Source organism: Sitophilus oryzae, unplaced genomic scaffold (genome assembly GCF_002938485.1).
Source record: "Sitophilus oryzae breed Bouriz unplaced genomic scaffold, Soryzae_2.0 scaffold_41_pilon_pilon, whole genome shotgun sequence".
NCBI lineage: Eukaryota > Metazoa > Arthropoda > Insecta > Coleoptera > Curculionidae > Sitophilus > Sitophilus oryzae.
The window spans coordinates 201,166-215,847 of NW_022146996.1; the positions used below are offsets into that span (position 1 = coordinate 201,166).

Sequence of the window (14,682 nt, forward strand, 5' to 3'; positions counted from 1 at the left end):
AGTTCTTCATAGATCAAAAAAAAAAATTCAGCTTACTAAAAGCCAGTACGGAGAAATTACATTTGCTGCTCAAATTGCTTTAAGAAATGATGGGAAAACGATGCAGCTAATCTAGTCAAAGAAATCAGTACCGCAGCTCCTGGCAGGTCAACTACTATAAAACATGCCTGTAAAAAAGAGAACGCCCGAAAACCAAGACAGTATTCCAAAGAGACTAACCAAGACTAACCAAGCAAACCTATATAAACCTACGAAAAAGTGCGATTGAAGCAGGTTATGAACTATATCCTTGAAAAAATGAAGCCTACAAGAAAATGATGGTAATCCTATTGTTGTTACTATTTAAGTATACCTAAGTATACCTTTAAATACAAACAGGTGTCGGTAATTGTTTAATTGTTATTTTTTAATCTTTAAAGGTAGAACCAAACGCAAACAGAGATTCGGCAACTAAAAAAATTAACTCTTTCCGCAGTCCCTATCGGAAGGAAAGGAAAAAAGTAGCAGATTCGCAGAAGTAAGGAAGCGGCACAGAAGAAATCTATGTACATTCTTTATGGTACTTTAAACTACTGCAATTTTTAGACGACCAGGAAACCCCCCGACGACCACTGTCAAATTTTGATGAATTATGGCAGGTACGATAAATTTAACATTATTTTTAATAATGTTAAGTTAAACCTTATTAACATTTTTCTTATAAAGTATAGAATCTGTGGTATAGGTACCTACATACTTATCTTTTATGAAGTAAGGTATGCTAAAGAACAACAAACTAATACATTATTTTATATTTCATGCACAATTTATATTACAAGCTCTATCTTGCCAGGGAACCCTGCACTCATTGTTAAAATAGTGCATAAACTGCTCTCTAGTTTCCTTGGCATCAGTAGAAATGTTTCTGTAATGTCCTCTCTCTATGCCAAATATGTTAGTATCATCTATCCTTTAGAATTTTTTTTTTTCTAAATTCTAATCATCTATCCTTACTCCTAATGATAATGTTCCTTGAATCGTGTCATCATAATCCAAAATTCCAGTTGGTGTATAAGTACTAGAATGTTTTCGTCGCAAGAAATTATGAAGCGCACATGTCATAACTACAGTGTCAATATTTTGAGGTTTCACATTTATGCTGGTATGAAAAATCCTAAATCTGGACGCTAATATACCGAACACATTTTCCACGATGCGCCTGGCCCTGGATAAGCGGTAATTGAATATTTTGCGGTCATTTGTTAACTCTCTTTGATTTGAAATGGCTTTAAAAAAATAGGAATCAAAGCAAATGCTTCGTCGCCTACAAATACATAGTTAAGAAATTGATCCGTGTCATGTAAAATCTCCGCATCAGGAATATTTAAAGAGCCATTTTTTAATTTACTATAGAATTTTGTGTGCTCAATTACACCCCCATCCGAAATTATGCCATTCACTCCAAACTCTCTGTTATGATAAACTCATAATTAGCGTTCACTAGCGCCATTAAAACCATGCTATGGTATCCTTTATATTTGTAAAAAAATGAACCACTTTCCTCTGGGGGGACTATATTTATATGCTTGCCGTCAACAGCTCCTAAGCAGTGGGGGAAATTCCATTTTTGCTCAAATTCTTGGGCTATCAACTTTCATTCTTCTTGTGTCTGTGGAATCTAGAAAAAAGTATCAGTATATTGACATAATTATGCTTATCACTACTAATAGTAATATTATAGTATTATTTATAGTATTATAATATCAGTTCTAAAATTATTGAATTTTTTTAAGGATCGTTGTGTAGAATGTGCATTTTTTAACGTAGACATTTTTTCAACAGTATTAGCGTTTTTTTGCACGATGAAAGTGATACGGATTCTTTGGCCATTAACTCTCCTTCAGATGATCGTCCAGCATCACAAGCTTCCACCGTCAGCTATGCACCAGATCAACCATATTCCGACCTGAATGTCCCAACTCCTTCTCCACCTACCTCGATAATTAACCGAAACGTTTCTGTACCACCTAGACGACTTGAAGTAAGAAAAAGGGAGAGAGATGTAGACAATGTTATAGCTTCTGTTGGGAAACGCCTACTGACATGACTGAAGCCAAGCCTGAAGATAAACACGAAGCTTTTGGAAGAAATGTGGCTCATAAGCTTAGGAATCTACCCAATGACCAACGTTCTAAAATCTATTTAGAAAAAATAATCGATGATGCTATGTTCGAGGCTGAATTGGGAAATTTAAGCAGAGACTCTTATCTAGTATGTACTCCGGCAAGGCAGACATCTAAGGTGTAAGCCATGGTAATACTGCCTCTTCACTGGCAAGTTTTGGACAACAATCGATAAATGGGAACCTTGGTGGGCACTTACGAGTGCAAGAAATAAGTGTGTACAATCCAGTGGCTCACTATGATAATAATGATATGCAAGAATTTAATTTAGACGGTGGTACGTCGACATTAAATGTTGCCAATTATGTCACAAATTTTAGATCGTAAGTTTTCAATCAGTACCTACATTTTATTATTACTTATCTTTATAATAAAACTGGTTCCAAAACCTACTTCATATACATATTTCTTGCTCAAAACTTTATAGGTGGCACGGCACGTGTCCGGAATGATTCTGGATAAAGCTTGATGTGAAATTGCAGTGGTAAATCTCAAATCCCTGTATGATCTTCCAGTAGCCAAGAACCGTAAAGTACAGGTTAATCTCTCATGAGGAGACATACAGTCACGCATCACAGTATTTTGTCGTTCAATCAAGGGTGTCACCAAACCTAATAACTAAGTATACGCAGTTTCGTCCATCCTTAAATAATTGCGCCAGTCATCTGGTTCTGCTCGTAACTCGTTAATTAGGTTTACATGCGAATAAATCCTCCTTTTCAAAAACCCTTTTTTTACTTCGCTTCGATCTATATTGTATTCTTTTATATTTCTTCAGTAGCAAACAGTAGAAGAATGCACTTAAAATAAAAAAAATCGTCGTTTAGCATTGCTGCGAATTCTCAAACAAAATTTATCGACGATTACCACACCATAACCACACTGTGGTTTGCGCAAACCGAAAACATACTTGCAACGTGTAGCCACCCAACGGCATTCCGTCTTAACTGCGCAAACTATACCGTGCAGGCAGTCGCTGTCGCTGTGCAGGCAAATCGCGAGCAAAAGAGATTTTGAAAAAAAGTTAATTTTACAGATAGAAAACAAAATTGCTACTTTTTTAGTGCCCAAATTTAGACAGCTGAGAATGTTTACAGAAATGGAAAAACAAGAAATAATCAAACATGTTAAACATTTAATAGAATCCGATGATTCCGGTGATCAAATTCAGAATATAGAAGCAGAAGTCGCGGAGCAGCCACCAGCAAAGAAGACTGCATTTTTTGCGGAATGGGAGAATGTGACAAGTTCAACAACTGCAGACAAAAATAAAGTGGTCAAATATTTAAACTAACTTATACGAGTACAATAAGGGGGAAGATATTCTGTCATGGTGGAAGCTTCATAGCAACCAATTCCCGAAACTGGCAAAATTAGCAAGAAAATACTTAGGTAAGATTATAGTTGTTGACATTTTGCTGGATAAATATATCTATGCCATAATTTCTTTTAGCAATTCCTGCCACAAGTTCGGCCAGCGAGAGGAATTTTAGCACGGCAAATAGAGTTTTGGAGGAACGTCTTATCCCTAAAACCTAAAACAGTCGACACTATTTTGTTTCTGCATGACAATCTCTAATAAGATAGATAGATAATTTTTGTTGTTTGTTTTTTATTTTGGAATAATGCTTATGTTATGTTATGGAAGACTGCTTATGTTATGTTTAGTTGTTATTTAATAAATATGTTTACGTACTAATCAATATATTTTATACCTTAACTATATTCAGGGGGTCTATAAAATATTTAAAGGAGATACGGGGCGGGCCGGGCCTTACAATGATAAATTGCTTAACGGGCCTGGGTCGGGCCGGACCACAAAAATTAGGCCCGTTGAATGCTCTAATGTACCGCATGATGACTTTCAAAAAGCACAAATTCAGTTAATATTATGCTGAACTGGGAGAAAGTTATGCCGCCAATATTAAAAAATCTGAAAAATACTCATCAAACACTAAAATATTTGAAAAGAACTTTTTTTGTGTCCCCACAGACCAGGTAAAGCACCCCAAAGACACTATTAACCATGTGTAAGATTGAAATTGTATTCTATCGTGAAAATATATTCATCGACAGAGACGTTCTTAATCGCTTACACGAAATTCCCCTTTTAGGGCTAACTTGCGTTAGAATCGGTAGTTTTCACATACTAACCTTCCTCAAGTTACAAATCCAACGCACACGCGTCCTCCCCCTTTCTCAAGACGGGATCTTGTACTTCCCACACCATAGAATAAGACCAATTCCTTATTATCTTTGTTGGGACCATAACTCAACCCTTGAAGACCTTGAATTAGTCTACTCAGATTTAACTGACAACGGTTAACGACAATGGCAGACCAGAAAGATCAAGCATCTACTAGTCACCAGAGCCCGGCCCCTCTTCCTTCAACACCCGCTCCCGCAGCGCCCAGACAGACAGAGGTGGCACCAAGCCTTCCACCACCTCAAGCACCCGTGTCCCAACCACCAGTGTCACTTGTCTCCACACCCCAAAATCCGGAGCTTAAGCTTCAGTTTGGGGGACTCATGTCAGACAGACACGTTGTCACACTTGATATAAATCCAGGAAATTTTCTCAGAGTTATAACTCGTATGTACCAAGCTATGGTTCGCACACTTGGCGAAGTCATTGGACCCCCAATTGAGCAAGAGCTGTTCTTACGGATAGGGTGCTTCGGGGTAACTGTACGCAGCGGGTAAGTGTACGCGGAGACGAAATAAGTGGGAAGATGATGAGAGATCATGCCGTTATTACTTGAACATTTAGTACGTTCGCAGGCGTGACAAGAGTTAGTCGCTACTTGATGTGTTGCTGGGTCGGTTAAATATTTACGCGCCAAACTTCGAATTCGTCTATTTTGTTAAAATATTTGGTCAAATTCCATCGGTTATAGCTTCTCGAGAATCATCGCTATCAATGTATTTAAGTCTCCTAAACTGTTAATATTGAACCACCGAATAAGGTATAAACATCGAAGTATTTGTTTAAAAAAATATTTCGACATAGTTTCCTAAATATCCCATATTGGGGTAAGTGTACGAGGGTAAGAGAACGCGCGCGAACGCTTGCCCCGGTGCGCACACTTAACCCAACTGTTTTAAATATACTCCTGTTTCAGAACAATGCTTTGAAATTACCAAAGGAAAATGGTAGACAAAAGTAGTTACACATGCACAAATTGATAAAGCCAAGCAACTCATTAAAGAAGGACTAAGTCAAAGGACAGCCGCTGAAAAAGTTGGTATTTCTGAAGGGGCTCTAAGAAAGAAGCTTGCATTAAACAGCGTCGCTACTTCACTGGGATGCTTCAGCCCAACGTTTACAGCGGAGCAAGAAAACGAACTTCTCTGCTCTCAACTCAAAAATGCTTTTCTGGATCATTTTGTCCCGGAACAAAACCTTGCTTACGATGAATCCATGATACGGTATTTTGGGCATCATGGATGCAAGCAGTTTATTAGGGGAAAACCTGTCAGATTCGGGTATAAGGTTTGGAGCTTCAATACTCCAAGTGGGTATCTCATTAACTTCGAAATATATCAAGGTAGAAACCCAAGGTCAAGTCCAGAGTATGAAAAAGCATTTGGGAAACCAACTGCTCCTATGATACAGATGATTGAAGAATTAGGGGAAAAAAGATCTTTACGCTATAACTTCTTTTTTGATAATTTATTTACGAGCAAAAATCTTCTCACCACACTGAAATGTAATGGATTTGGGGGCACAGGTACAATGAGAGAGAACATAATTTCAGCCCATTGTCCTCTAACATCCAAAAAAGCAATGGAAAAAAGATCTAGAGGTGAATATTCATCAACGCTTGATAGGGAAAATGGCATTTTGTACGTTCGTTGGACGGACAATAAAGTAGTTACTGTTGCAAGTATTTGCTTTGGAATACAGCCCATAAAACCAGTTGATAGGTTTTCCAAACAACATGGTCGCATAATTCAAGTACCCAGACCAGATTTGATTTCGAAATATAACCCGAATATGGGAGGAACTGACCAAATGGACAATAACATATCTTGGTAGGTTTAAAATTTTTCTGTTATTTACGAAAAACTGTAGAATTTTTCAGCTACCGAATAGGCATACGTTTCAAAAAGTGGTATTGGCCTATTTTTACGTGGCTTATCGATGCCGCTGTTCAAAATGCGTGGATTTTATACCGCAAGTCTGGGAGGCACATTAGTCAGTTAGAATTCAGGAGAAATATTTGACAAGTAAGTATAGGCACAAATATTGAGCAAGCTTAGTAGGATAAAAACTAATGAAGAATACACGGGAAAAACGGACTAAGTCCAAAAAAATGGAAATTGAGATAACACTGCCATCTTATACCCATCAAGTGCCCGTCCCAAAATAGGAATAATGTAACACTGAAATAATGATCTAAGTCCACTAAAATCAGCAATTAAAATATTAATACTTTGGAAAAGCGATCTAAGTCCACGTGAATTCACGGAAGACCGATCCAAGTTCATATTTCATGTTTGTAAACATATCAACGCATACAAAACGAATAAAAATCGTTTAATTAGGCAGTTCGACGTGGGCGGTGGAACAGTACGCAGTGTCTATCGTTGTTGCATCATGGCGAATTCCAGTGGTGATAGATTGATGTGCCATTAAATATTTTAACAAGTAGTAAAAAGAGAATAGTGCGTGGACGAGTTAGTGATGCAGCAAAGTTTATTAGAAACCATACTTACGAAACCGGAGAAACATGTAGTTGCAAAAAATTCGGTTGTTTTCAATTAATATCAGTTGACAAAAGACAAGAACTTATTACATATTTAAACACGTTAAAGGGCAGAAATGATCAAAATAGTTATTTGTGTGGATTAATTGGAGTGCAAAACATTCAAAGGAGGAGGCCAAGGTAATGAGTTCAAGCAAGTCAGTGATTGCTCTCTGCGATTTGCAATCGCAAATGAGGCGATTGCAAATCTCAGAGAGCATTCATTCACTTTTAAAGTAAGAATAAAAGAGAATGTGAAGATGAAGGAATATGAAGTGTGCCAAAAAGCTTTTATATCATTGCACGGAATTACCAACCGTCAACTTATAACTTGAAGGGATATTTGAAAAAGCAAAGCTACAGATGCGTTGATATGAGAGGAAAACATACTAATCGGCCACACAAGTTAAAACCTGACTTAGTTGAATGTGTGCATTACAGCTTGTAGAAAAGTTAGCGAATTTATATTCCTGAAGAGCTCAATGTTAAAGTGATGCATTCCATGTACGGAGAAAAGTATCCTACTAAACCAAACCGATAACTTATGAGTCATATCGAAGAATATTCGTCAGGGATTTTAACATTAGTTTCGGGTATCCTAGAGCGGACACGTGTAGTACGTGCAATGAACATATGGCCAAAGTAAAATCGCTGCAAAGAAGGCTGAACGGTATAAGTGAAAATGAAAAAAAGGTAGAAATTTTGCAACAAATTGATGGTTTAGAAACTCAAAATAAATTACATAAACTAAAAGCAGCTACATTCTACAGCAGGAAACGAAATGCCAGGAAAAAATCTAGACCGAACTACCTATGGAAGCTATTACAATGGATTTTGCGAAAAATCTTCCCACGCCGAACATAACCACGAATGATGTTTATTATAAGAGGCTCACTGTCATCAGTTTCAATATCCATCAGCTATCTACCAATGATGCGATTTTCTGTACATATTCCGAGACGACGGCGAAGAAAGGCGCTGATGAAGTTGCATCTTGCCTGAATCACTTTTTTTAACATACTGCCACCAGAGGTTAGAATTTTGGAAATATTTTGCGATTCGTGCGCCAAAATAAAAATTACACAATTATTCGTTTATTGCATTATCTTGTTCACCATAAACGTAGATTTGATAAAATCAAAATCACTTTCCCTATACGGGGGCATTCTTATCTAGAATGCGATAAGGACTTCGCCCTTATAAAGCAAAAAACAAGAGTTGAATTACCTTCCCAGTGGATGGATGTTTTCAGGGCAGCTAGAGTTAAACCGAGCCCTTTTACCCCTATATATAAAAATAAATCTCCCATTCCAACAAGACCGATCAAGGAGTTAGTGATAAGTAACCAGCATCCTCGAACCGTGGAAACTAGGGATAACTATAACAGAGATAAATGTACAGAACATACATTCAGCACCACAACAACTTTATGCTGACTTAATTCATTTGCCCAAACTCAAGTATGAGCAGTTACAATCTTTGAAAAAGTTCGTAGATGAATCTCTGCAAGACTACCACACAAATTTGCCTTGTGCGTCAAACAATGCTCATCTAAACGATGCAGATATGGTGAGTAATATCAATTAAACTATATTTCTTTTTAATATTGCTTTTATTTCTGCCTAAGAAAAGAACTCTGATTATGTCTATTGTGTCACTAGTTTTAAATTCAAAGAAATTAAATTCCGGAAATGTTCTAGTGGAACCATAAGGGAACTGTCTAGTAGTGTAGTTTTATTTTCAGAAACAAATCGCCATTCCTAAGTAAAAAATAATCTAATGCTAATAATATTAATAAAAAAATAATAATAAAAATAAGAAATAAATAAAAAAATATTAAGAAAATATAATAACAATAATAATAAAAATGAGAATAAAAACATATATTTCTCTTTATTCCAGCAAGAGTATGGAGTAACCACATACAGAATTATTCCATATGGACTTGGATCACTTTTCCATTGAACCAAGCGAATACGAGTTTTATTTTATCTAACAAATTTGCCACAAATTATTTATTTTGTTTTGTCTGTTAATTAGAGATGGGCAAAAGTAACCGGTTTTTTTAAAAGTAACAGGTATTTTCTTTTAAAATAACCGGTTATTTAAAGGTAATTTTTTTCACCAATTAACCTAATAACCTTGCATTACGTTCAATAACCTATAGTCGGTTTTTTTTTAAAAATCGTACTTATTTAATAACAAGTAACAATTAAATATTAGCTGTTTGAATCGTAAATTCCGAAGAAGCGAACGGCACGGATCTTCCCGATATTACGCCGATAACGGGAGATCCCGCTCCCGCTCCCAAAACGAAAATATATGACATCAAACCTCAAATGTCAAAATTAAATCAGGCATCAGACGAACCCTGATGATAATAATCAAAACAACGGCCGAATGGCCCTGGCAGCTCAGGCCGTAAAAAGTACTAATGCCATAGATTACTACTAGCCATCCTAAAGCCAAGCCATATGAACCTAACTTCAAATAGATTCTTTAAATTCTATGTTTAAATTTTTTTCAACGGTTCTTCAAAAGTTTTCCATGGTTTCACCCAGTTTCACCCACGTTTCACCGTAAATATATTTTATTTGTAGTTTGAAGTCTCTCTTGAAGCTTAGACTAAGAATACAAAATTGAAGGTAAGTTCAAGTAGTGAATGAAGATAATATTTCATTATTTATTCATTATGTCTCCTTATTTTTCTTTGGTATTTGATTAAAATAACTTGGTTGTAGATTGTAGAACTAGTGAGTTGTGTGGTTTATTTGAACGTTAAGTAATTACTAGTTTTAATATCATATCGTCTACTCAAAAAAGTGGCAAAATACATGAAGACGTTGCTTCCATATCCAACCAATTGATTTCAGAAACATCAGGAAATTTTCCGACAGAATTCAAAATATATTTAGGCCAACCCCTTTTACAACGTGAAAGTGATCCAATTAAATATTGGATTGAAAATAAAAATGCTTTTCCAGGAACAAGCAAGTTGACACTGAAATACTTAACGACTTTAGGAGCATCTGTTTCGTCAGAACGGGTAGTTTCTTTACTTAATAACATATGTACAGACCTCAGAAGTCGCCTAACTTCAGATCATGCCAATGAGCTTGTTTTCTTAGGGTCACTAGATAATTTATTTTGGAATAAATAAATTATCTGTGACAAAACTATTTTGGAACAAATAAATTATCTAATTACCCTGAGAGAACAAGATCATCATTTATTCTCCCTTGTTTTAAAGTTTTTCACACAAATAATGATAATTAGATTTTTTTCATATATTAGTTCCTGGGATGCGCCTAGTGGGCCCATATGTGTACGGGCATTTCTAGCAAAACAAAAGTATTTTTCTCATTATTTTCTGTGAAAAGTTTTTAATAAGGCATATCTTTACTTGAAATTAATAACATTTATTAACAAAACCAAATTTTTTTTTTCTCGACGATAATGGGTTAAGAACATATGAAGCGCCATCTAGTGCTCGGTAGCGCAAGTATGGCAAGAAGAACCGTACTCTAAATAAGAAGAGATCCACAGTTACCCCGACATTTACCGTAATGGGGGTAACTGTGGACGGTTGTTTCGGGGCAACTGTGGTTCTCTCCACGTGATTATAGGTTAGAGTTAGATTATTGTGTTGATAAGTAGTAATATTTGAGTGAACAATGCCAAGAAAATATATTCGAAAGATTAATAATCGTGGTGTTGGTAGTGGATATTGAGAAGAAGCATTAGTCAGCAATAAAAAATCGGAAAAATCTTCATTAAAGAATGCTGCAACGGAACACGGCATACCAAAATCTACTCTTGGATTGAAAGCGAATGGGTGGAAAGGTGGACCATCAGCGGGAAATCAAAAAGGTAAATAAAAACAGCAATAATTAATTAATTCTGAAAAATTATATATTTTTTAACAGGTGTCACTGGAGGTGGTAAAACTGCGCTCTCAAAAGAAGAAGAGATTTTGGCCTCCAGGATAAAAACATGAGTAAGTGAGGGTTCGGTCTCTCTCGCAAAGAAATACTGAACTCTGTACAGTTATATGTTCAGCAGAATAATCTTCAAACACCATTTAAAGATGGCAAACCTGGTGAGGATTGCTTTCTCAGTTTTTGTACACGGAATCGTCTTTCTATTAAGAAATCTGAGCTGATTGAGGCATCACTTGTAAGACAACAAAGCAATCCATTTATTGTTTACGATTTCTTTGATCAATTAAAAAGTATTATGGATAATTTGAATTTGCATACGTCTCCAGGTCAAATATGGAATGCAGATGAGACGGCTTTCAATTATGACCCTAACCGTACTAAAGTTGTAACTTTTTTTTTTAAAAAGTTGTAACTGGGATTGGAGAAATAGCGCAGAAGCAGACTGGCGGCTCAGGACGAAAAACGACAGTTTTGGCTTGCGTCAATGCCAGTGGATTCATAATGCCTCCTATGATACTTCACAAAGGTAAAAGGTTATGGGACAGTATGTTCGGTACAGAAGAGTATTCAGAAACGTCTTACTACGAATCTGAAAATGGTTGAATGACTGAAAAATTATTTTACGTATGGTTCAAAACTATTTTTTTGAAAAACTGCTCGGAAAGACCTGCTCTCTTGATATACGATGGCCATTTATCACACATTCACCCGAGTTAGTTAGCTTGCCATTGGCTGAAGATGTGACAACTGCGATTTTGAAGCCCTTGGACGTGTCTGTCTTTTCAGATTGGCAGCGCAGAAATTTAGGTCAACAACTAACTAGAAGTGAATTTTCCAACCTTCTGAGAAAAGCGTGGCGCAGTATCCAAGGACTAGTTGTGGTGAACGGTTTTCGAAAAACAGGTATTTTTCCCTTCAATCGAGATTCTATTTGTAAAGAGAAGTTTAATCCTGAAAAGGCTAAGACGATATCATGAAGAAGAAAAAAGGATAGCTGACGCCAGTGTTAACGAGCAAACTGCAACAACTGAGCAAACTTCGACCACATATAGAACCGCTAGCTGCTCTACTGCAACAACAGAAAAACGACTTTTACCCCACACATACCCCATTCATAATATCATCTTATAAATGCAGTTTTCTAAGTAGTCCCCAGTCTCTCCGACCAGGACCACAGTTACCCAAAATTAACAGGTAACTGTGGACTCTGGGTAACTATGGAAAAAAATGTGAAAATTCTTCCTGAACATTTTTTTTAAATTCTTCTCAATGCTACATGCTAACAGAACATCAACGTATATGTTCCCACAAAATCGAAAGCTTATAAAACGGGAATGAAATTATAAGTGACCCCGTACCCCGTAGTGAATTTTTTTAAATTTGTGCCACAGACACCCCATTTCACCCTATATAAATTTTCCGTTCCTATTTTTAGATATAAGTTTAGTTACTACCAGAATTATGGTATTTATTTTATTTTATTACTTTCTTTGTTAAGTGTTTATTTTGAATAACTATCATCTTCCGTTGTTCTGATAGTTATTCTCTTTTTGTATGCAGACACAGCGCTATTATAGTCGAACACAGTGCTTAGATGTTGTTTCGTCGAGCTCGTCCATAAAAAACTGTATATTTTTTGAATTTTTCCTATTTAACAAAACTGTGAGAAATAGTAGTAGAGTGCAGTTTATGAAAGTGAGTGTGTTTTCCCTGACTTAAACATCAAATCTGCATATTTAAAAGCCATAATTCAAGAAATTTAACTACAACATAACTGTATCTGTTCTTACTGCTAATACAATCAAGGGTTTTTGCAACAGCGACTGCGTTCCAAGCTCTGCTGCTGCGTTTTGTTTTAAAATTAGAAGATTGTTTTTTATGTACCTCTAAACAATGAATCAGAAAACTACAAAAGGATGCATTGTAAAAAGGTCTTTAATCAAATACGAAAGAAGTAAAAAAAGTTTCGGAATTGGCTTGGTAAACAATATTTCGCATAATATAAGTTTTACTGATATTACTGTATCAGTAATTATATTATATAGTATATATCATTCATATTATATAGTAATGAAGATTCTAGTGATAACAAAGGAACAACGACAGATATAATATTAAATCTACAAAATAAGAGCAGTCAAGAAATGACGCACCTTACTTAGATTGTAAAAATATAAAAGAAAAATTGAAGATTTAATGAGGGATCTGAAATCAAAAGAGGAGATTGCAAATCTCTCAGATAAGGTGAATTGGGGTAAATGTGATAGCGGGGCAAATGTAATAGTCTGCCGTTATTCTAAAAAAAACAACAATTTAATAGTTTGGAGTAGGTTACATTATAGGCTGACACCGAATGGACAACGGGGATCTTGTCAGTGCCGATTATATTCTAGAAAACAGCGTTGCCGCAGTGGTACATTTGTACCAAATTTGATACTTTTAATTCTATTTGGTACAGTGGTACTACATTTTCAAATCCAGGATGATTTGGTACAATAATTATTTCCCACGCGCACCGAAAATGAATAGATATTTAATAATTCTTGTCGTTGATATTACATTAAACGCGCTTACCGATACCATTGAGACAATCCGCATTAATTAACGACGTATTATAAACGTTGTAATGTCTATAGCGTTGCCTATATTAAATAACCCGAAAAAAAACTTGAAAATTTACTGTTTCTAACATGCTTCTATATTTGCGTTTTTTTTAATAAAATTTAAGTTTTCCAAGTATTGTGTGTAGTATTAGAATTACTTAGATTTCTTCAACCTATACATACTTATAATTGGGTTTTCTGAATTTCTATTTCATGTTTTTCGTCTCGATTTGTGTCTTTCTCCAGGAAGTTTTTTATGTAGAAATTTATGAAGAAATTCACAGCGACCAAACCGGTTAAAGTCATTTGCAGATGTATTTTGTTGTGCTTTAAAAAATTGTACCAAAGTGGTACATTTTTAGTTTATAATGTGGTACGCGCTAAAAATTGGGTGCGGCAACACTACTAGAAAACAGTCGCTATAGGCCCGTAGACGAACGAAGTATTTAGCCCGGGCGACTCATTTATGTTTGCCGCAACGGGGCCGGACCGTAGCGGATCCGAGGAAAAATGTACACCGACATTTCTCGGACGGGGCACGGACACGTTCCGGCGAAGCTCGGCCCGTGCTCGGTTTAGCATGAATGCATAAGTATAAATAACATTTGACAATGTTTGGCCGTGCCTTCACCGTCGCACGGCCCCGGCCCGTCACGGTGTACCATGAATCAGCCTTTAAATGTGATAGCGGGGCAAATGTAATAGTCTGCCGTTATTCTAAAAAAAACAACAATTTAATAGTTTGGAGTAGGTTACATTATAGGCTGATACATTTCCAAATGCACTACTAACTTTCCGCGCCGTTTCTGCAAAATATCAAAAATATTTTGACAGTTGTTAAAAACACGTTATTTCCACTCGTATACTAAGTGTAACAGGTGTTTTTTTGTTCTAAGTGAAATCCGAATAAAAATAAACGTACACGAGTTTTTTGTCTAAGGGTATATTAGGTATATGCTTTTGTTGTAGTATTTCAAATTTTTGGTAGTTATCTTTTATTTCATAAACAAGCCTATAACACTTTTACCCCTTACTTTTACAACTAGGGGGCTAATGTGAATTATCATATTTGCCCCGTATTATTACATTTGCCTCGTCTTATATTACATTAGCCCCATTTTCAGTTTAGAAACAATGGTGCGAAACTATAAGCGCAAAACGTAGCCCAATGAAAAATATAGTAGAGAGAACTTGGAACAGGCGGTACGGGAGGTACGAGCTAAGCGAC

At 36.0% G+C, this 14,682-nt stretch overlaps 1 pseudogene; it reads right to left on the bottom strand.

Moving 5' to 3' along the window:
* Positions 1 to 975: 975 nt before the first annotated feature.
* LOC115885684 lies at positions 976 to 2,804 on the bottom strand (annotated as a pseudogene).
* Positions 2,805 to 14,682: the final 11,878 nt, after the last annotated feature.